Raw genomic sequence first — 9,960 nt, forward strand, 5'->3', positions numbered from 1 at the left:
CCAGACAATCACTGGGTCAGGACCTTGGTTAATCTCTCTGGAATCCAAATCGGCTGCTGTTCTCCCTGTGGAAACACACAAACAGACCCCCGACTCCAGACAATTACTGGGTCAGGACCTTTCCATTGTCCTGTTAGAATATCCTTCCAAAGTACCTTGGGCTTATGTACATTTTTTGGACACATATGCCTTTCCGCAGCACTAAGTCCTGATGAATCCAAATTTAAAAAGTTTAGAGTAAAAAGGGTTATTTTAAGTTTATCTTTGGGGAATATATACCCCTTCCCAATTTATTTTAATTTTGGGACTGGGTTTTGCTAACTTGCCCAGCCTTGCCTTAAACTTGCAATGCTGGCTTAGCCTCCCAAGTAGTTGGGATTATAGATGTGCATCTCTGCCCCCAGCTATTATTTATCATTTATGTAAATTTACAAAATTTTCTGCATTCACTTTTTATTTTTCTTTTTTAATGTTCATCAGTTTTTTTTTTCTCATTAAGGATCATGAACATTTATTTTAAAACTCACTTGAAGATTTTATTTTATTGAGTATTAAATTTGTTTTCTCATATTGATGACTTTCTTGCCTTGGCTGTCTTTTTTTAGTTTAGTTTTTAAATACACCTTGGAATTTTAGTTTATGGTTTGCATTTTCAGTGGGAAGTTAACTTTTCCTTTCTGTCACTTTTGCCTCCATATTTATTGCCTTTGTGCTTTCTGTTTTCTATTTTGATTTCTGTCTATGAGCCTTTTTTTTTTTTTTTTTTTTTTTAAGCATTGCTTTTGGTTCTGTTATTTTGTGCATGATTTGATTTCCTGACCACCTTTGCTTGTCTCTGGTCCTGAAGCTCATTAGGTTCAGAGAGTTGGCCAATCCATTGCTTTAGGGTTTGCTTTGTGTCTTAGTCCAAAGACATGTCATGTTTGAGCATTTCGGTGTCTTCTAAGTTAATAAAATATGTACATTTTGTGATTATTATATTCAGAGCAAGGTGTGAGGGTGTTGTTGGTTGAAAGTATTAATTCACTGTGTCATTTTATTGAGAAACCCCATGTTCTTTTGGGTCTCATGTGGCTTGGGCATATATAGGCCTGCAGAGATTACACACTAAAATAGTTATTAAATGGACATGTAGAGGAACTTGGGAGAAAACACTAGTTTCAACCTCTCAACCCCAATCTTAAATCTGTCTAGTACAGTGGTTCTCAAAGTGTAGTTCAGGGATTCCTGGGAGTCCCTGAGAACCTGTTTGGGAGTTCACATGGTTAAAACTGGTTTCATAGTAATACTAATATGTTATTTCCCATTTTTATACTGTTGATGTTTACATTGGTGCTGCAAAACAATGATGCATAAAGCTACTGGCACCTTAGCATGAATCAGGGTTACTACCCTGATTGCTACTGAATGGTAGCACCAGACTCTACTAGTATGTAACTCCTTTATTGCCATGCACAACTTCACAATTAAGAATTGTCTTTGATGGGGGTAGAGGGTGGGGTGGGGTGAGTTTGTGGCTCAGTGGCAGAGTGCTTGCCTTGTACATGGGAGGCACTGCGTTTGATCCCCAGTACCACTTAAAATAAACAAAATAAAGGTATTGTGTCCATCTATAACTTAAAAATGTTTTTTAAAATTGTTTTTGATGAAGTAGCAAAATTTGTTAATTTCTTTTAAATTTTGACCCTTGAGTACTATTTTTAAAAAAAATATTCTGTTATGAATGGGAAATGTGCACAAAGTACTTTTGCCTGTTGAAGTTGATTATTATCTTGATGAAGAGCACTTGGGCAGTTGTTATGAGTTGAACTAACCATATTTTTCATGGAATATAGTTATATTAGAAAGAATGACAGCTTTTTAAAATTTTTTTTCCTCTCAAAGTTAGGTGTTTGGCCGACTATGTCTTAAAGTTGAGGTGAACCTGTCACTTAAGGAAAACATCTGATGGTATTGGTTGCTGTATATGACATTTGAGCCTTTAAGTAAAAAGATGTTATATTGATAAACTTAAGTCTGCTACCATCAGTACGACAGTATCTCATTTCTTAAAAATTTTTCTGATGAAATGGGTTTTAAAGTTAATGAATGTGGGTTTAAAAAAATCTGTATAATAAAATGTATCAGAATTTCAAAGATCTGTTTCACTGAATATACCAATATTGCCTAAATGATGAACTGTTTGCTATTACAGAATCATGCTTGGGTAAAAGATCTGTTGAGAGTGCAGGTTAGGTCAGTGTATTTAATTTAATTTAATTTATTTATTTAGCTTTTTAGGCCAGTGTATTCTAATGTAACATCATGAAAGTTCATTCATATAATTTCAGATTTCACTTTGCAACTGTAGGGAACCAGAATATACCACCTCAAAATATATCTTGGCACAAGGATTATTTTGAGATACAATCCAGTAAAAGCTCTGAAATGAGGCACTTACTCTATTAGAACTCCTTTTGTAAGAACTTCTTCCTCAAGATCAGGAAGAGCAGGATGACTAAATCACTGAAGTTATCAATGGAGAAGGCACTGACTTAACAGACCGTAACTAGTGTTGACTATGTTTTTCCCTGGTTGCCTTCCCATAACTATTTCCCCCTCATACCTTCTTTCTTTCTTTCACTCCAATTCTCAATGACCCTTTAAAAAAGATTTCTTTTTTTCCCTCTGGGTGTCTCCCATGTATGCATCGGGTTTGCATGTTAAGAACTTGTTTTTTTTTTTTAATTGATCTGTCTTTTCTTACAGTGATCTTTTCTAGCTAAGAACTTAGGATAGAGGGAAATGTCTTTCTTTTCCTACTTGGTTAACCTTTAAGAAATTACTGCTTGCTTGGGTGCAGGGGCACATGCCTATAATCCCAGCTACTCAGGAAGCTGAGGCAGGAGGATTGTAGGTTCAAGACTAGTGACCTCCCAGTCTTAAACACAGGCTGGGGATATAGCTTCTTGGTAGTGCACTTACTTAGCATGTGCAAAGCCCTGGGTCCAATCCCCAGTACTGCCCAAATAAACAAACAAAACTACCCAGTACCTCAAAACAGACATAAAACTACCATGTGTGAAGTTTTAGTGTAATATTAAGGGAAAATATTCATAATTATTTGTGAAAGGCTATTAAAATATTCTTTCCTTTAACCAGCATGTCTGTGTGAGGCTGAATTTTCTTCATAGCTTTATTCATAATAACATTGAAACAATAAATGTCTTCTGTTAATAGAAGCATATGCTGGGCAGAAATTTAAAACAGTGCCATTTCTTGAATTTTTTGGTTTCAGAAAAATTGTTTGTCACAAAAACTGTTGGTATGTAATAGGCTTTAAAAATTAATATTTCAAATGTTTCTAAGTTTTAATTTCAAATATGGTAAATATTGGTAGATATAACTCCATAGGAAAGCTCTTAAGACTCCCAGTTTTTTTAAAAATATATTTTTAGTTGTAGATGGACATAATACATCTGTCTGTCTGCCTGTCTATTTTTATGTGATGCGGAGGATCAAACCCAGTGCCTCACATTCAATAGGCAAGTGCTCTACCACTGAGCTACAGCCCCAGCCCCAGGACTCCCAGGTTTTAAGAGGTAAAGAAATCCCAAGACAAAAAGCTTGAGCACACTGATGTAGTGAATTTGGCTGGAGTGCTTGAAGTATCTGAATTAAGTCTTTTACTTTGCTCTGTCTGTGCAGCAGCACAGCCCAGTTTCTGTTTCAGCTGCTTCTGTTCTGTTTTGCTGAAACATGAAGGAGACCTGAGCTAACCAATGAGGTCTGGCCAGTTTCAAGGACAATTTAGTTGTCATCAACCTTACACTTTATCTTTTAGTAGTAAACTGCAGATTTACATCAGAGATAAAGAAATTTGAACAGCTGTATAAGGCTTGTATCTGTTACTTAGCTGTTCAAATTCCTTAATCTCTGATGTAAATCTGCAGTTTACTACTAAAAGATGTAGTGCTTTTGCTTTCTTGGGACATGGTCTTTGATCCTCTCACCTCAACCTCCTGAGTAGCTGGGACTGTATACATGCATGACCAAGCCTGGCTGTTGTTCCTGCCTTTGAATCATAGATCAGCTACTGCTTTTTATTAATCTCCTTTGGTAGTACATAATATAGTATGTGACTGCACACTAACTAGTTTGATCCCTGACACTGGGTCATTAGCTCCTTGAAAGCAAAAAGCTTTGTCTGTTATGATCAACATTACAGACACGTAAAATGGGGAATGCTTTTTTCTTTGTTTATGTGGATGATACCCAAATATGTTGAAGAGTGTTGAAGACCACTCTTAAGATATTTGCTGAAGTGGGTTTTGGTTTTAACCAGTTCTGCATGACTTCACAGAAGTTGAGTAATGTGCCTTTCATGCTATTCTTCAGTATTGTTTATTTTTTCTTACCTAAAATTATCGTGACCTTAGAGATACAGATTTTTAGCTCCACACAGTATATAGAAATAACTGGGCGAGGTTGTTGAACTTAAGTTCTGATAACTTTTAACTTTTCTACCAACTCTACCTCACCCTTCAACAAATAAATGACACCACAAACGTTTTCTTTTTGTTATATATGCTCTCATGGATTATTTGTTGTTGTCATCCTGAGATGGATCATGATTTTAGAAATTTATTTATTTATTCATTCATCTATTTAGTTATTTGTTTAGTGCTGGGGATGAACCCAGGGCATTACACATGCTAGGAAAGTTCTGTGCCACTGAGCTACATCCTGGCCCTTTTTGAGACTAAATCGCACCATGTTGCCCAGCCTGGCCTTGAACTTGTGAACTCCTGCCCCAGTCTCCCAGGTAGCAGAAACTACAGGTGTGTCTTCCAGGCTTGGCTTACTTTTTAATTAAAAATTTTTACTGGTACATGGAAACAAAAATTATCCCTAATAGTGGGGTAACAAGATGATTCTGTATATTGCATAGAGTTTAAATCAGGTCAGATATACCTGTCTCCTTTCTCTCTGTCTCTCACCACCCTACAACCCACCCACCCCCCCCCCTTTGCCCAGCCTGGCCTTGAACTTGAAATCCTCTTGCCTCAGTCTCTTTAGTAGTTGGGATTATAGGTGTGTACCACAATGCGTGGCTCTTACTTGAGAGTAAAATCATTTGAAATTCTTTAGCTTTTTTTTTTTTTAAGTATTTTTTTTTTAGTTGTAGATGGCCACGATTCATTCATTCATTCATTCATACTGAGGATCAAACCCAGTGCTTCACACGTTCATTGAGCTACAGCCCCAGCCCATCCTTATAGCTTTTTGAAATGAATAGTACCTTATTGTTATCTTTAGTCTTAGAGACTTATTTGAAAAGGTAAATTCTGTTACTAGCATGTATCTTCTAGGGATATGGAAACATTGTTTTAAAAGAATGGTTCTGCCTGGGTGTGGTGGTGCATGCCTATAATTCCAGAGGCTTGGAAGGCTGAGGTAGGAGGATTGGGAGTGCAAAGCTAGCCTCAGCAAAAAGTGAGGCACTAAGCAACTCAGTGATACCCTGTCTTCAAATAAAATACAAAATAGGTTTGGAGATGTGGCTCAGTGGTCAAGTGCCCCTGAGTTCAAACCCCTGTAAACGCCCCCCTCCCCCATGGTTCTGTTGAAGTTATTTAAAGTAATTTAAAGTAATAGTGGAATTATAATCATTGAACAATAAGAAGTTGTGAGGTCACAGGGGAAGAAAAGGACGAGGCCACAGTCAGAAGTAAAGATGATGACCTATTCAGGAAATCTTATGAGTCAGATTTGTTGAGTCCTGTTGCTAGAGTTGGAAATCTCAATCCCCAACCTCTTTGCTTTTATAGAGGAGGAAGTTTACCCAAAATGTACTTTTCCATGATACATCTTACTCCTTTTCCCACCTTCAGTACTTTATCATTGAAAAATAACTCAGTGTTTTATCAATTAAATCTCCACATTGTTAATTATAATGTCAGTGTCAAGGTAAACCCACGTAGTTTCTTTATATTTTTGGATGTTGGTGGACAGGGCCAACTTTATAATGCAGGGCGAAGTGTGTTCTACTTTGTTCTTTTCTCTACAGGTTCTGCCTTTGCCTTTGATTAGTTCCCTGTTGTTACCATTTACCTTCCTTATTTTCCTAGTGCCATCTACTGTATCAGCTTCGCTGTTCCCGACTGTTAGGTTACCAGGTAGCTAACGTAACTCTTCAGTTCTAATTTCCCTCCCCACCCTGCCACCCCCCGTGTTGTCTTCTGTGAGGCACATTAAAAAAACTGATTAGAAGACAGTGGGGCATGTGGTATATCATCAGTTTTACTTTTATTGCTTATTAATTGAATTTATATCAGATTTTATTTCTGCTTTGTGCTAATATCCTACTCACATTCCCACTGTTTCTCTTTAACCAACCCTTTGGAACTTACCTTAATGGGGCTAAAATCTTTGATTTTTGTTTTATTTCTCTCTTTGCTACTTATGTTTTTATTATGGGTCAGAGGAAGAACCTTAGATATAAATAATATAGTGATATTTATGTCTGTCAAAGAAAAGTTAAAACACAAATTCAGAGGTAAAAAGAGATCATTAAAATGAGAAAGCCACCAAAACCCCACACTGTGTACTGTATCTGGGGTACCTGGAGAGTCTCTTCAGAATCCTCTAAAATGTGCCTGTTTATTCTTTAATTATACCTATTTATCGTAAGAACACATACTTAATATTTTTGATTTATTCTGTTTTCATGGTTGTATGTTAGCTCTTGTCTACCATTCACCACACTATTTCAGTGAGAAAATGTTTTGAATCTGGTTAGCTATTTGTAAGTTGAAGATAGTCTGAATAGTTCTGGTTACTTTGTTATTTGTCTGAGTCTTTTCTTTCTTATTTTTTTTTAATATTTATTTTTTTAGTTTTCGGTGGACATAACATCTTTGTTTGTATATGGTGCTGAGGATCGAACCTGGGCCGCACGCATGCCAGGTGAGCGCGCTACCGCTTGAGCCACATCCCCAGCCCTGTCTGAGTCTTTTCAATTGGGATATTTATAGCTATTTGTTCTTCAAATGAGAGTAGTATCAATGTTGCTAAAAGGGCATCTTTGTTCTTGGTGTCCTGTACTTTTGTGGAGAATCACAGTATTCCCTACACCAATTGTTGGCTGTTTGCTATGTGTTGCTTCTTAGCCTCCCAGTAAACATGAATATGTAAGATGTGATTATCCCCAGTTTTTACAAGTGGTAAGCTTTTTACAGGTGATGAGAGTTTACCTTTAGTGAAGCGATGAAATTGAGATTTATTTCTCAAGTTTGATCCCAAAAAAGCCTCATTGTCTTTATTGTATCGTAGTAAGTCAGCTGAAGGATTCAGACCCTTGATTGAGTTTTATAGGTAGCTTGAAGCCACTATATTCTTGGAATGGGAAGACCTAAGTGAAAAATAACAATTCCGAAAGAAGAAACTTTCTACAAAGTATTTACTTACTTCCTCTCTATAAACCTTCTCTGTATTTTTGGAAGATGAGGAGTTGGTCAAAAGTATTGCTGATGGGAAGGAAATGGAGAAACTGGAGGTGGAAAAAGGAACAACGGAAGTGGTGTTAGTAAAAAAGAGGAGTTTTGCAATAAACAAGAGTCTTATATAAAAGCATTTTACTGGTAGAACTTACAATATAGGAAGTAGAGACAGAAAAATGAATAGAAATAGTGTAGTATATAAAATGTTACAATGTAAGTATAAAAGCTACCTGGGTGCTGTGGCACACACCTGTAATTGCGGCAACCTGGGAGGCTGGGACAGGAAGACTATAAGTTCAAAGCCAGCCTGGGCAACTTAGATCCTGTGTCAACATTTAAAAAAGGACTTGGGATGCAGAGCTCAGTTAGCATGTGCAAGCCCCTGAATTCAAATCCCAGTACAAACAAAACAAAACACAAAAACATCAGGATTAAAAAAAAGAGAAAACTTTCTCTAACCAGAAGAGTTTGGGATGGTTTCACCAAAGTTGGCAGTGGAGTTTGATTTTAGAGGCAGGATATTCTAAATGGAAGAGGGATATAGGAGAAGTTTAAAAAGAAATTAATAACTTAAGATTACAAATAAAGTAGGAAATGTTTCTGTAATCATCCTTTGCTAGAAACTTTTAGGCTTGTGAGGCTACTAATGATGGTGGTGATGAGGATGAAGTACAGCTGACAATAAGATGTTGAAAATGAAACTCATGAAGCTCAGATTTAGTTCTGTATGGGAGATAGATTCAGTGTATTAAATTATAGAATCAAATGTAACCTTTAAAACAAGAGTTACACAGCTAGTTAGTATGCTGTCAGGAGAGGATTATCAATTTAGATGGAATTGGCTTGCTTAACTCCCTCTGCACAGAATATATCTGTGAACTTCAACTCTGTTGCTCACGTGGAGGTTGAGAAGTCTCCTGGCAACAAGCTTCCAGTTGCAGGTAACACCTGCGTTGGCTAATTGGTATGCCCATTTCTGGTACTAGAGCCTCTGCGGAGTTTGTGTTTGAATTCAACTTTGTCAGGTTGAAACCAGAACAAAATTGTGAAGGAGCACTGGAGTCAGCCTGTTGATTAAGAATGAAAAGGAGAGGCGTACAGAGAGAGGAGAGAGAATGTGACCTTCTGCATTAAACAGTCAATTTACATTCAGGTGCTTTTCAGTTTAATTCATATATTAAAAATAATAGGACATTTTACTTTATTTTCCTTGCTAGCCCCTTTCCCTACATGTTGGCAATAAACTGAAGGTAAGAGGAAAAGAAATTACCAGGATCCAAGGTTATACCATTTTCTTGTATATGTGTCTGCAAAGATAGTTTATTATAGAAACCAGGTGTATAGTTCTTCTGTTTTTTAAAGGCTGTAGATTTAGGTTTTCTCTTGGCTGTCTTTCTGTGGTTTTTTTCATTTTAACACGTACCAAATTTGTTTATATGGTTTTCTTTTCAGCTAGCTTGAGAGTTCTAGCAGTTTGTGGTGTCACTCATCTTTGATCCTGGGCATGCAAGTGTTTGAGCTGAGAGGGAATTAAATTGAAAAATGAATTCATTAGGTGGTTTATACTTTATTCCAGAAACATAATAAATTATCAGTAATAGAAGCAAAGGATATTGCCAGATTGTTGTTCTGGGGTAGTAGGGATCGAACTCAGGAGTGCTTTACCACTGATTTATATCCCCAATCCTCTTTATTTTGAGACAGGATCTTGATATATTGCCAAGGCTTGTCTAAAACTTTGAGATTCTCCTGCTTCAACTTCTTTGGTTGTGGGATTACAGGTGTTTACCATCACCCCTGACTGAGGATTTTTTTTTTTTTTTGTATTAGGGATTGAATTCAGGGGCACTTGCCCACTGAGCCACATCCCCAGCCCTATTTTGTATTTAATTTAGAGACAGGGTCTCACTGAGTTGCTTAGTGCCTTGCTTTTGCTGAGGCTGGCTTTGAACTCATGATCCTCCTGTCTCAGCCTCCCAAACTGCTAGGATTACAGGTGTGCACCACTGCCACCGTACTCGACTGCAGATTGTTTTTATCTGAAACTTAGGCCTCTCTTTACTCTCCTGCTGTCTCTTCATGACTTTTTTCCTTCTTACCATGGTTAAAAGGAGCTTCTTTGAACATATCATCCAATTGATGAGGCAGCTTGCATAATGGCTCCATGTTTATGGATTTATGTCCTTCTTGTCTCCCTCTGCCCCTTAAGCATGTATGGGTTATATTTATCTTTGGTTCTTCCCTTCACAGTGCCAGTTTTCTTGGAACTGTAAACATTTTTTAGTATGGTCAACAGACAGGGAAGAAAAAATCCACATTTGATATTTTGGAAGAAATAATCTTGCAGGATTAAGCCTTTAGATTACCTAGTGTTGCCTATTGAATTGTCTGAGAAGGAGTGCCAATTAGAAACTTGAATTTTGGGTAGAGCCTTTATGAATGAATGAATGTCTCAAATTCTTCCCAGGAGTGCTCACTG

The 9,960-nt window shown here is 37.1% G+C and overlaps 1 long non-coding RNA gene across 1 annotated transcript in view; it reads left to right on the top strand.

Annotated features, from left to right (window-relative positions):
* LOC125618950 overlaps nucleotides 1-9,960 on the top strand; it is a 91,683-nt gene that overhangs the window by 75,038 nt on the left and 6,685 nt on the right. The gene's annotated exons all lie outside the window — the stretch shown is intronic.

This window comes from Marmota marmota, unplaced genomic scaffold (genome assembly GCF_001458135.2).
Source record: "Marmota marmota marmota unplaced genomic scaffold, marMar, whole genome shotgun sequence".
Classification (NCBI taxonomy): Eukaryota; Metazoa; Chordata; class Mammalia; order Rodentia; family Sciuridae; genus Marmota; species Marmota marmota.